Raw genomic sequence first — 13,447 nt, forward strand, 5'->3', positions numbered from 1 at the left:
CCGTGTTAGCCAGGATGGTCTCGATCTCCTGACCTCGTGATCTGCCCGTCTCAGCCTCCCAAAGTGCTGGGATTACAGGCTTGAGCCACCGCACCCGGCCAATTATGGATTTTTAAATATATTTGCAGTTCTGTCAATAGTCATGGAAATTTTAAAATGTTTCATCTTCTTGATGAATTGAACATTTTATTATAAACTATCTTCATCTGTAGTAATTCTTTTTGCCTTAAAGTATACGTGGTCTAATACTTAAATACACTTCCTTTTTCTTGATTAGTATTTGCTGGAATAAAATTTTTCATTTTGTTAATTTTAATTGTTACATATCTTTATATTTTATGTGTCTGTCTTGTAAATAACATTTAGCTGTGTGTGTGCATGCATGTGTGTGTGCATGCGTATGTATATATGTGTTGTCCAGTATGAAAATCTTTTCAGAAGTTTTAAAAAGATTTAATGAAAAATTTAATCACATAGAATGTTAGCATTTTCACATATATATGCACCCATATTTGTGGTTAAATATATATTATTAATATTTTATTTCCACCCATTTCAAAATAATGATTGTCAACATCATGCTACTTCATCCTTAAATATTTTATTCACATCCCAAGAATAAGGACATTTTCTTGAGCATAATACTATTATCACATCTAAAAAATGTGACTCATTTTTCTGGTATTTTCTATATCTATAAAATATCAGAAATTCAAATTTCTGCCAATGTCCCTAAAACTCTTTCATAGCTTTCTTTTCATATCAGAATTCAATCAACATCCATACTGTATTTGGCTATTATGTCTTTTTATTCTCTTGTCTTTAAAATTTAGAACAACCTCTCCCAACCTAGCTTTTCTATTATGATGTTGAGTTTTTTAAGAGATAAGGCTATGTATAGATTTGTTTGTGATATTATTTGACTTGTTTCTCTAACTCCTATATTTTGTGTTAATCTGGAAGTTAAAGGGTTGGTTAGAGTCCTGTTAAGTACTCCATTGTCACCCAGTTTTTATTGTTTTTGTTGAAAAGTCAGTTGTCAGTCTACTATTGCTCTTTTAGAATACTGAGTTTCAACCGGGTGTGATTTTTTTCCCCCCAATGAATATTTGATTGTCTGGAGACATTTTCAGTTGCTTCAAGTTGGTAGGTGGATATGTTACTGACATTGGGTGCACAGAAGACAGGAATTATGCTAAATGTCTTGCAATCCCTCTACTACAAGGAATTATCCAGTCTCAAATGTGAATCATGTTGAGGTTGAGAAACTCTGGCATTCGAGTAACGGGTCCTTTCTCTTTAGATTCTCTTAAAGTATCTTTTTTTGCTTTTTAAAAAAATAGTTTCACTGCCATATGGCTGTGTGTTTTGTTTTGTCTTTGTTTTTAATACTGCTCAGGGTTTGCTGGCCTTTCTGAATGTATGTATTGATATCCACCATTAGTTTTGAAATATTCTGAGCCATTACCTCTTTAAATATTGCTTTTGCTTAGGTATGAATCTAGATTTTTTGGGAACTAAAACTTTTACAATTTCATAATAACACTTAAATAAGAATACTAAGTTGATATGATTTGGCTGGTTCCCACCCAAATCTCATCTTGAATTGTAGCCCCCATAATTTCCCCTTGTGGGGGGGACCTGGTGGGAAGTAATTGAATCATAGGGGCAGGTTTATACCAGGCTGTTCTCATGATAGTGTATAAGTCTCATGAGATCTGATGGCTTTATAAAGGGCAGTTTCCCTGCACATGCTTCTCTTGCCTGCTGCCATGATCATGGGACCTCCACAGCCATGTGGAACTGTGAGTCCATTAAACACTTCTTTTCCTTTATAGATTACCCAGTGTTGGGTATTTCTTCACAACAGTATGAAAATGGACTAACACAAAAGTTAGGTACAAACTGTATTACTTATTTAGTATAATGAAATAAATCTCAACAAATTTCAAAAAAAATTCAAAATACAACAAAGACCTTTTAAAAATTCAAAATATACTATTTGATTAGCTGCTTGACTTTGGTATAATGTTTTCCTCCATCTATTCTGGATTTTAAGTTACCAATTTGGTAAGCCACTTTCTGTTTATATAACAACAATTTGGTAATAGCATTTCTGATTGAGGGAGTAAAAAATAAACGTAGTCTTTCCTTTAGCATGATTAATCAAAGTTTTTTTTTTAATGTATTATTTATATTTTAGAAAAGTTCATTTTAGCTTCAATAAGAGAAATAGAGATGAGAAAGTGGGGCCAGAACCAATGATTCTAACAAGCCCCTTTGAGTAGTTTTACCATAAAAGGAAATAAAGAAGTGAGGGGCACAAGATAACAGGAATTATTTTTATTTATTTATTTTTTTGTTTGTTTGTTTGCTTTGAGATGGAAGATATTAGACAACTGTTGTATGCCAATGATAATAATTAAATAGACAGGTAAGGAGATTGGAATTATTTCAGGAATGTAACTCTTACACAGTTGTCTATGAATACTTTACAGAAATGGTATTTAATGCACAAATACAGGGGTTGGCCTTATCTGGCATGTTAAATCTGAGATCCACTGACTTCTGGGAAACCCATAAAGAGAATACATAAAGTTTGTGAAATTGAATGGGCAAAATATGACATTTTTATTTTTACTAATCTCCAACTGAAATTTAACATTTCCTTCAATATTACATGTTGTCAACAAATCAGAATTAGCTACTAATACAGATATTTTCAAATCACATAACAGCTGTTGGAAATATCTTCAACTATATGCTCATTGTATTAAAACGGATAGCTATTAGGCTGCCTGCTAAGTCAGTTTATATTATACATTAATAAAGAAGTACACATGTTACTAAATCACAGTTTAAAAATATTTAGATAACTGAATTTAAATAAAATCAGTCTCCCTTGTATCCTTAAGCATTTCATTTTACGCATTGAGAACATTATTCTGAAAAGAGTCTACAGGCTTCACCGGATTGCTAAAGGGTATCAAGGCACACAGAAAGGTTAAGAACACATGTTGTAACAGGAAGGAAGGCACAGAATATGGGCACAGAGGCAGAGACTTTAGCAGATTTGGTGCTGGAAATTGGAGATTGTTTTTACTAATTGCTTCTAGTTTCTGAGGGAAATAGAAGGCAAGGTCATCAGGAGGAAGTGAGAAAGGTGGGGGATGGGGGGTGTCAAGAGAGATAATGAAAATTTGAGTATAAGAAAGAAGGTGTGAATTAATTTTCTAAGAGAAGAAGAAAGCTAATTTGCTAGGAGAATGAAGCAAGATTGCAGGGCAGTGTTGGGTAGCCACTTGTGTTTTCAAAGTTGAATAGAGACCACAGTTGTGAGTCTTCCTTCTGTTCTGTTGAGCTGCTTGAATACAGGTGCAGAGTAAGTAAAGAGTTGAGCTAACCAGAGTTAGGCCTTTACTAAAGAGGAAGGTGGGCAGAGCACAGTGGCTCACCACTATAATCCCAGCACTTTGGGATGCTGAGGTAGGTGGATTGCTGGAGCTCAGGAGTTCAAGACCAGCCTAGGCAACGTGGTGAAACCCCTTCTCTACAAAAATACAAAAATTAGCCAGGCATGATGGCGCACACCTGTAGTCCCAGCTACTTGGGAGGCTAAAGTGGGAAGATTGCCTGAGCCCAGGAGGTCAAGGCTGCAGTCAGCTGAGATAGTGCCACTACACTCCAGCCTGGGTGACAAAGTGGACCCTGTCTCAAAAGAGAAAATAAAAGAGGAAGGTGAAGGAAGAGAGGAGAGAGGAGTAAGGGAATTCATGGTTTAAGTGGGAGAGTGATACTAGAGATGAACTTTCAATATTAAGCTGGATAAAGAGAAAAATAAGAACATGAAGGGTGTTATGGTTAGTGGTGGGGTCAAAGGATACTGTTTTCATAAAGTACATGGGATGTGTAAAATTAGGGATACTTCAGGAAATAAAATGGAGAGAGGAGGTTAAGTAGAGAGAGTGAATGAAAAAAATTCGAATACAAATTGACAGAAATTATGATTTAAGGGAGTGAAACACAAGTGAATATTGTAAGGAGGTTTATAAGTTTGAACTCTGAAATTTTGACATTGTAATCAGCCACGCTTTTCTTAACTCTCTCTTAAGTTTCCACACCTAACACTCCACATGGGCTCTTCTCATTTCTCTGCCTCTGAGTCCTCCTGAAGCATGTAGTTGGCTTCCTTTTATATTTGAAAGACCCATGCCCCCTTAGTGTTATAAAATAGTAACAATGACAATTAGTAAAACAGTGTTTGAGAATTAACATGTACTTTGTTTTTGTTCTATGCTCTGAAATATCGGCATGTTTTGTCTCTTTTACACACAATCCTGTGAAATCTAGATGAATAAGCTTATTTTGAAGAGGGAAATTAACAAGATTAGGGAAATATAGGTAGCACCTGATGGCGCTGGAAATTTTAAAAAGTTCTAAGTATAAACACTTGATTTTCTCTTGCTGTCACCTAGGCCAAGAGTCATATTTATACCATTTGTAGGATATATTTATATGCAAGCCTAAGTCTGGTGATTGATGGCTCCCTGGGGAAATCCACTCATGGTATTAGATAACATGAAACATAAATCTTACTTAATTTTGTTGTAGTTTATTAAATCAGCTGACAAATTTTCTTTCTTTTTTTCCTTCTGTACCCATCTTCCCTGAACCAGCAATTTCAATTTTAAGCAAATTTGAGACTATCCAAATAAAGTGTTCCCCAAATCCTCCTGGCCTCAATATCTGAAAGCTGTTTTTGTCATTTCCTCTCTGTGATCGTTCTCAGTGTTATAATTTCTATAAGTTGTAATTTGTTTCCATATAGTGCCAAAATGACCAGTTTATTATGAAATCCATGGAGGGAAAATAAAATTAACTGTTTAATCATATGTATACCTAGCATGAGGTAGAGCAACTAGATTTTTAAATGATCATTGGGTTGATTTTGCGCTTCCTGCATTTGACCTACGTATTATGAGGAGAAAGCAGTTAATAGAAAACATTTGGTTTGGCAGAAAATATTTATTAATTCATCCATGATCAAACTACCCATTTGCCCATTCATACATATATTCATTCAGAAACGTCTAATGAATCCACGCCAGGGACTGTGCTAGACACTGCGGATACAATGCAGGACAGGCTCAATTTCTTCTTCACAAAATATGCTATGTATTTCATGAGGGACAAAGAAAACAAAGACAGCTAAAGTGGGAGGGGCTTTAGAGAGTGCTTCCAGACAGCATTCGGCTTGGAAAGACTCATGCCTTCTCACGCCTAAACTCTGATTCATATGTATGGAAGGAATGCTGTACAAGAAATAACCCTGTTTCTAAAATCGCCCTAAGCCATGGAGCATCATTAGAGATCACTAGAGAACTTGGGAAAATGACTGGGCCCACTCCTGCATATTTTCATTCAGTGGTTCTAAGGTGGATGTGAGGTAAGCCCAATGCTGGTCTAAACAGAAGCTTGTGAGTGTTAAGGACTAGCATCCCTCTGATGAGTGTGACTATTTGGACAGTATGGCTTGGCCATCAGCTGGCATGCTGAGATAGGCAGTCCCATGCCAGGGTGTGAGCTTGGAGAACAGAGCATGGGATGGATTTTAGCCCTCTTTCCTCCTTTGCTCAGACACATTTATGCAAGGCCCAACGCAGCAGAGCTGGGTCTGGATATCTGAAAACGCTCTCCATTTGTCGTTGTTAGGTGTGTCATTGTTCTAAATGTTCTCCTTAAGTGAATGTTGCCCATAGGCCTCTGCCTCTCTAGTCATTGTATACATATGTGTCAGAGAACCTGCACTTCTGAGTAATTTTTTCCATTGAATATGTTCCATTGTTGTACAGAATTCAGCCCCACCCCCTGCCGTCACCTTGTATCTATATGACGCCAAGTAATGACATAAAATAAATGGTATCTACATATACACCATTTGTGTATTTCTAAGCTCCAGATTTTCTTACAGTTTTCATGGTTGGATAAAATTAATAGCTTTAATTTAATGATACTAATTAAAAAGTTAGTAAATTTGTTGCCTGTTCTGACTGATCACTGTTCACTGAGTTCTGCGTGGGATGATTTGATAGTTGGTGATCACAAACACAAGGGTATGAAAAAAATGACTTTGTGGGCAAAATGAAGAACTAGCAAAGTTTGGATTATCAATTTAATAATATCTTTATGTTTTTTGCATTTTCCAGGCTATTTCTAGGTAGAGTGGTATAAATTTGCCAAATGTTAGTAACAAACAGTGCCAGAAAGAGCAACATAGAACTGATCAGGGAAACATTACATAGGTCCAACGAGGGCATTGAATAAAAATGGCTTTGAATTCTCAGGGAAAACATCAAGGATAATTACTTTTAGACATTTGGCCTATTCCGGAGTTTTCTGTCCAAGACAAAGTTAATGATTTTGGAAAGCAAATGTAACAGCTCAAAATAGCTCTCTTTTTAAAGATGTAAATGTAATAGTCATATTTAGAAAACAGAGATACATTTTGCACTTTAGAAAATGAAACCAGAGTTCTAAAGAGGAAGAGCAAAGGAGAGAAAACATGTGCAGAAGGCAGTTAAATAACCCTGATTAAAGTTACTGGAAGAATCTCAGGTCATAATTAAAAATGAATCTATACCTGAAATAGATCCTACATTTTCAGCATCAAATAACTATGAGCTCACAATCTTTTCCTAAACTTTTGATATTGGTTTTTATTTTTTTACTTTACAAAATATTGATGTATATTTTCCTGGGATAAATGAAATACTGCTTTCATTTTGCTCCCTATTCTCCAACTAGAATTTAATTTTAAAATGCCAATGTTAAGGGCTTGATATTTATGAGAAAAATATACAAAGTCGCATACAATTTCTTTACTTTCTTATTTATATTTTTTTAAAAGATTCAAGTATTTAAAGAATAAATGTTATTTCTGTAGAAAAACTTTTATACAAAAAAGACTAATATTTATTATTCAAATGATTAGAATTTCTGTTTTAAAAAATATAATTATCCCCAGATTAATGGTGATGTTACAAAGAATGGCTGGCTTCCCTATACCATAGTCGTTTTATAAAGTCTGGCAAATGAAGGAGTGTCTATTTAAAGATGACAATTTAAAATTCAAGACCAATATGCCATCTGAAAAGCAGCCATTATTCTTTCAATGGATATTATTGACTATTTACTGCATGCCAGGCTCTATGAATATCAACATGAAGCGGGGAAACACCAGTGACTGCTGGTTACAGTAGTTCTCAAATGTCAGATAATTGATTAATTCAAAACTAGAGTGACAGAGGTCTCTGTGGATCATATGAAACATATGTTACAGTATGAAATACTGTATGAAATAGTTACAGTATGAAAATGTTTTAACAACCCCATTAAAAACTGGGCAAAGGACATGAATAAACACTTCTCAAAAGAAGACATACATGCAGCCAATAAGCATATGAAAAAAGCTCAACATCACTGATCATTAGAGAAATGTAAATCAAAACCACAATGAAATACCATCTCACACCAGTCAGAATAGTTATTATTAAAAAGTCAAAAAATAACAGATGCTGGTGAGGTTGTGGAGAAAAAGGAACACTTACACGCTGTTGGTGGGAGTGTAAATTTGTTCAATCATTGTGGAAGACAGTGTGGTGATTCCTCAAAGACATGAAGGCAAAAATACCATTTGACCCAGCAATTCCATCACTGGGTATATACCCAAAGGAATATAATTCATTCTATTCTAAAGACACATGCAGGTATATGTTCATTGCAGACTGTTCACAATAACAAAGAGATGGAATCAATCTAAATGTCCATCAATGATAGACTGGATTAAGAAAATGCGGTACATGTACACCATGGAATACTATGAAGCCATAAAAAGAATGAGATGATGTCCTTTGCAGGGATATGGAAGGAGCTGGGGGCATTATCCTTAGCAAACTAAATGTAGAAACACAGAGCCAGATACTGTATGTTCTCACTAAGAGGGAGTTAATCATAAGAACACATGGACACAGAAAGGAGCTCAACACACACTGGACCTATCAGGGGATGGAGGGTGGGAGGATGGAGAGGGTCAGGAAAAACAACCAGTGGGTACTAGGCTTAATAGGCTTAATACCTGGGTGATGAAATAATCTGCACAATAACTCCCCGTGACACACGTTTACCTATGTAACACACTTGTACATATACCCTTGAACTTAAAAAAAAATCTTAAAAAAGGAAGTGTTTTAAATATTTACAATAACAAAATATATTATTTCTCTTAGATCCACTACATATTATATTGAATTTAAAAACATGTTATTTTAAAATAAAATACAGATATAGAAAACATTACAAACAGATAACTTTTTGAAATATTAAAGTAAACATCCTTACAATCATCAGCAAGTTAAGAAACTTTGCCAGCGTCCCCAGATGTCCCTTCATGTGTGTGGCCCCCACAAAGGCAACCACTATCTCAACTTCTAAAGTAATAACTTTGCCTTATTTACAATGTTATCACTGAGGTGTGAATCTCTAGTTTAAAATATAGTTTAGTCTTGTCATTAAAAAACTTTATTTGAAGTGTTTTTTAAGTCTCTTTTAATTCACAGTTTCCCCTTTCATCCCTCTACCTTTCTAACATTACGTCTGCAAAAATACCCAGGACATTTGACCTGCAGAGTTTCCTACTGTCTAGATTTAGCTGAATGCATTTTCATGGCAAACTTCATCATGCACCTCTGTCCTTTGCAAATTGGTACCTGGAACCAGAGGCTCAATTAAATTCAGATCGGATCCCTTTGACAAAACTCTAGGTGGTGGTGTGTTCCTTCAGATGGCATATGGTGTCTGCTCGTCTCTTATATTAGAGGTGGTAATGGCAGTGATCTTCAAGTGGTCTCTTGAGTCCTTTCAACATGATCCTAGAGATTTGTGAGATCTTGCTCACTATACGGTTTGACAAGATTTCCTAGGTTGTCATATGCCTTTCCTGTCCCAAGCCTGGAATCAACCCATTCTTCAAGAAGTTCTGGTTTCTTTTATTAGGAAATGACAATTGAAGACCACAATCTGGGTGCAAGGAATGTTAATTGCTACTGAGTAGGTCACTACTTCTTGGTGTCTTAGTGGGCAGAAAACATATACAATTTTTAAAGAGAGAATTCCTCATGACTTCATCCTGATATTTGCAACTCAAATTCAAGACTACAGAATTTCCACATAGCTTCATTTAAATTATACAAATAATCAGTCTCAAATGCACAGGAGATAGTAAAATTTGAATAGCCCATTTATTTTATCTTACATCATGCACACATCTGTTTTAAAATAACACTACTATACTATCATCCTCAACATAATTAACAAGAACAATTAAAATATTGTTTGCATATGCTCTTCCCATGCTCCACCACCATTTTTTAGAGTTATACTATGTCTACATTGCCTGAACTTTATACCAATGCATACTGCAGTCTTTCTTTTTTAACCCTCATTTAGTCTTAGTTCTAAAAGTAACTGTATATTCTACATGTTTAATCCTCTTCAGTCATTTGGTTGTCTGATGTTCATTCTCTACTATATTCCTTAGTAAGGACTTATGGAAACAGTACTGCAGTCTTTCATGTTGATAATTGTTTGTATCTAAAATCATTGGTTCACATTTTTTTCCCTAGAATATCCTCCATTTTGTTGTGAAAGAAAGTGTGACACTTGAAAAGTCTGCTAACGATGTAATATCTATAAGTCCTTTGCTATTTTTGTTTCTTTTGCCTAGATGGTCAATTTTTTTTTTGTTTTCATTAACATCCAGTAGTTTTATTTGAATATGGTTTGTATTGGTTTTTCTAAGGTGATAACCTCAAGTATAGGGGCTGCTCTTTCAATATATAGATTCAAATTTATTTTATTTAAGGAAAGTTTTGTTTGAATTATAGGTTTTGTATTGGTTCTGTTCCCTTTGGTTTTTCTCTTCAGAGACTCCTTTTATAGTTTGTACATACTTTAAAAACCTGTCTTAAATATTTATCACTTTCTCTCAAATTTTAAATATCTTTATCATGTTTATTTGATTTAATTTTTTTTTTCCTTTTTTCACCATGTAGTTCTTACAAGTGATTTTCTCATCATCTCAGTGTTTACTAATTCTTATATTCCCTCCGGTTTAATCTTCATTTTATATACGTTTTTTTCTTTTTGAGCACTGTCATTTTATCTCTGAGGTTTTTCTGATACTGATTTACATTATTCTTTCACTGTTCTTTTATAGTTTTATTAATATCTTTTAGCTCTGTGTAAAATAGGATACTGTTTTGTACACTTTTTTTTCATTTTGTTTTCTTATAATAGCTTCATATGAGATTTAACCTCAATATTTAGTCTTTGCTCATTTTTAAGAGAAATTAGTTTGCCTCCCATTTTGGAAGGAGGTTTTGCTCAGATAGGCTTTCTACCTTCCCAGTGTTCATTCTTTTCCTGTTTTGCATAGTGTTCAAAATATGGTGACTTGCTTTCTGAGAATTCTTGACTCTCTTTCCCTTCCCCACTTTTGTCTGGAGCTTCTATTTACTTCATCTCTGTTTCACATACTCTACTTGATTTTTATTCTGCTCCCAGGAGTTGCTACTGAATGTGAGCAGTCTCTGAAGAAGAAGCCATGCGGCAAGTCAATTGCAAGAATACACATGGTTTAGTGGCCAGACTTTTAACTAATCCCTTAGCTCCCCTCATGCACTCCTTGTATTCATCCAACTTTGAGTTAAGCACAACCTCTCGAAATTTTAAGTTATTTCCAAATCAGCCCACTGTGTTTTCCAGTGATTCGTTTTTGGCTGTTTTGGATTTTTCTTATTATCAGGTCCATCAGATGCTCTGTTTCTTTCCTTTGTGTTTCCTGCGCAAATGCTAATATCACCAAGTCTTGTGGCTGTAGAGTCTGTCTTCACCTGCTTGTGGTTTTGACATTCCTGAGGAGAGTCTGTTCCCTAATGTTGCCATGGTTGATTCTATGTAGTTTCTCTATCTATTTTTACCTAGGAATTCAAAGCTTGTTGCTGATACCATGTTCCCAGAATCCCTTTTACTAGATTTTGATATAGATAATTTGTAGCCGATACTAAGTTTAATACAACTGTGTGAAAGAAAACGATGACTGAAGACATTGTATCCATTACTTGTTACTATCTTACAAATTTGGGAAAATTAGATTTTACTTGATTTATATGAGCAAAGCCCCTTTAGATATTGATCTCAGAAAGCCTGTGTGGTGCTGAGACAGTAATATAGGGAAAATTGCTGCAGAAGAGGGTGTATACTAAAACTGCCCATGGTAAATGATTTACCCACAGTCAGAGAAACAGACTTCATGATATTTTGTCATGCAACGATCACAAAATAAGATAATTTAAGTATCTGAAGAAAACCTACTTCTGAATTTTTTAAAAAATTGTATTTCCAACTTAGTTGTGGAATACTTTGAAGGGAAAAGTAGAAAAGCTATTTCAAGGCTGTTATTTTTAAAAATGAAGATGCCAGTGAAGACAGTACACTCTGGGGGGTTGAAATTGCCTTGCTGGATGAGTAAATTGAATAGCTTGGAAGGTAACATCGTCCTTTTCAGGTCATGAGAACATCATTCCGGAAGTCAGTGATATTACTACTAAAGATATTATCCCTCCTATGAGTTAATGCAATTTCTAGGGGAAGGAGGCAGAGTGCAATAAGCAAAAATGTTCAACATATAATATCTGGTCCCAGTCCCAGTGTTATCATTTATGATCTATGTAATCTTAGGCAAGATATTTAATGTTTTTAAGCTTTGAATTCATTACCTGTAAATATACATTATATGTGACAATTTAAAACAATGATAAATATTATTATGTAAATACCAATCTTATTTACAGGGAATGGCTTAACACACCAAAACTGCACATCTTCCTCAATTTCCAATCTGTAGTAGCAATTTCCAATTGCCCAGACCAGAAGTATTGAATATTTCTTCTCCTTCTTACTGGCAGCCAACCAATCACTAAGGACTACAAAATCTACTTTGTCAATATCTCTCAACTACATTTATTTCTCCCCACACCCACCATCACTACTCTAGTTCAGGTCACCATTCTTTTCCATCTGAATTATTTCTAGAACACCCTTCAGAATTTCCCCGTCTACAAGTCTAACATTTTCCAAGAACAGTATCCATGGCATAGCCAGAGTGATCATTCAAATGTGCACAAGATTATGAAATTTTCTCCCTTAGGCTTCCTTAATTAATTATTATTATATTCAGACAAATTTCCAACTTCTTAACATGACTTGTCAGGTCCCCACCTAACTGGCCCATTTGTTACCATTTATAGTCCTTACTCACTTCTGTACAGCCCAGCAAACTAGTTTTGGTTTCCTGAAGGTGCTGTGCATTCCTTTGCCTCAGTGCCCTTGTCTAGAATATATTTATAGCTCTTGCATGTCTCTCACCACCAACTGCCAGTCTTCCCTGAATCTCAAAATCTGGGTTGGTTGTCCCTCTTATGTATTCCCACTACTTATTTTGCATTATACTTTTACTTATTTTGCATTCTACTTGTCTGTTTAGTTTAACGCTTTCCTCATTTGAGTTCAATCTCCAAGAAGTCAAATACTGTAAAATATTCACCATTGTGTCTTTTATTTCTCATTACAATATTTGCTGGATGAGTGATTTGCCACATTGTTCCCAGAAAACTCACACTTTGTAGACATAATGGTGAGCTGCCTTTCAAACTTGATTAGGAAGTTATCCCGAACTAAACCACAAAAACAGCTCCAATTTTTAAAGATAGAAACACTTCCATTCTGTCCCACTCTTATATAGATGTTCAAATTATGTTCTAATATTGTAAACAAATCTCTGATGGACATAATGATAATCTTCTCAACAATTATTTTATTTCCTTTCTAGATATTAAGTAAAATCTGTACACATTAATATGTGTGCCTCAGGGAGGAGGGGCCAAGATGGCTGAAAGGAACAGCTCTGGTCTGCAGCTCCCTGCGAGACCAATGCAGAAGGCGGGCGACTTCTGCATTTCCAACTGGGGTACCCAGTTCATCTCACTGGGACTGGTTAGGCAGTGGGTACAAACCATGGAGGGTGAGCAGAAGCAGGGCAGGGAGTCGCTTCACTCAGAAATTGCAAGGAGCTGGGGAATCTCCTGCCCCTAGCCAAGGTAAGCCGTTGAGGGACTGTGCTACCTGGCCTGGATACTACACTTTTCCCATGGTTTTCGCAATTTGTAGATCAGGAGATTCCCTCACGTGCCTAAACCACCAGCGCCATGGGTTTCAAGCACGAAACTGGGCAGCTGTTTGAGCAGATACCAAGCTAGCTACAGGAATTTTTTTGTACCCCAGTGGCACCTGAAACCTCAGCAAGACAGAACCGTTCACTACCCTGAAAAGG

The sequence above is a fragment of the Rhinopithecus bieti genome, unplaced genomic scaffold (genome assembly GCF_001698545.2).
Source record: "Rhinopithecus bieti isolate Rb0 unplaced genomic scaffold, ASM169854v2 scaffold_12013, whole genome shotgun sequence".
Classification (NCBI taxonomy): domain Eukaryota; kingdom Metazoa; phylum Chordata; class Mammalia; order Primates; family Cercopithecidae; genus Rhinopithecus; species Rhinopithecus bieti.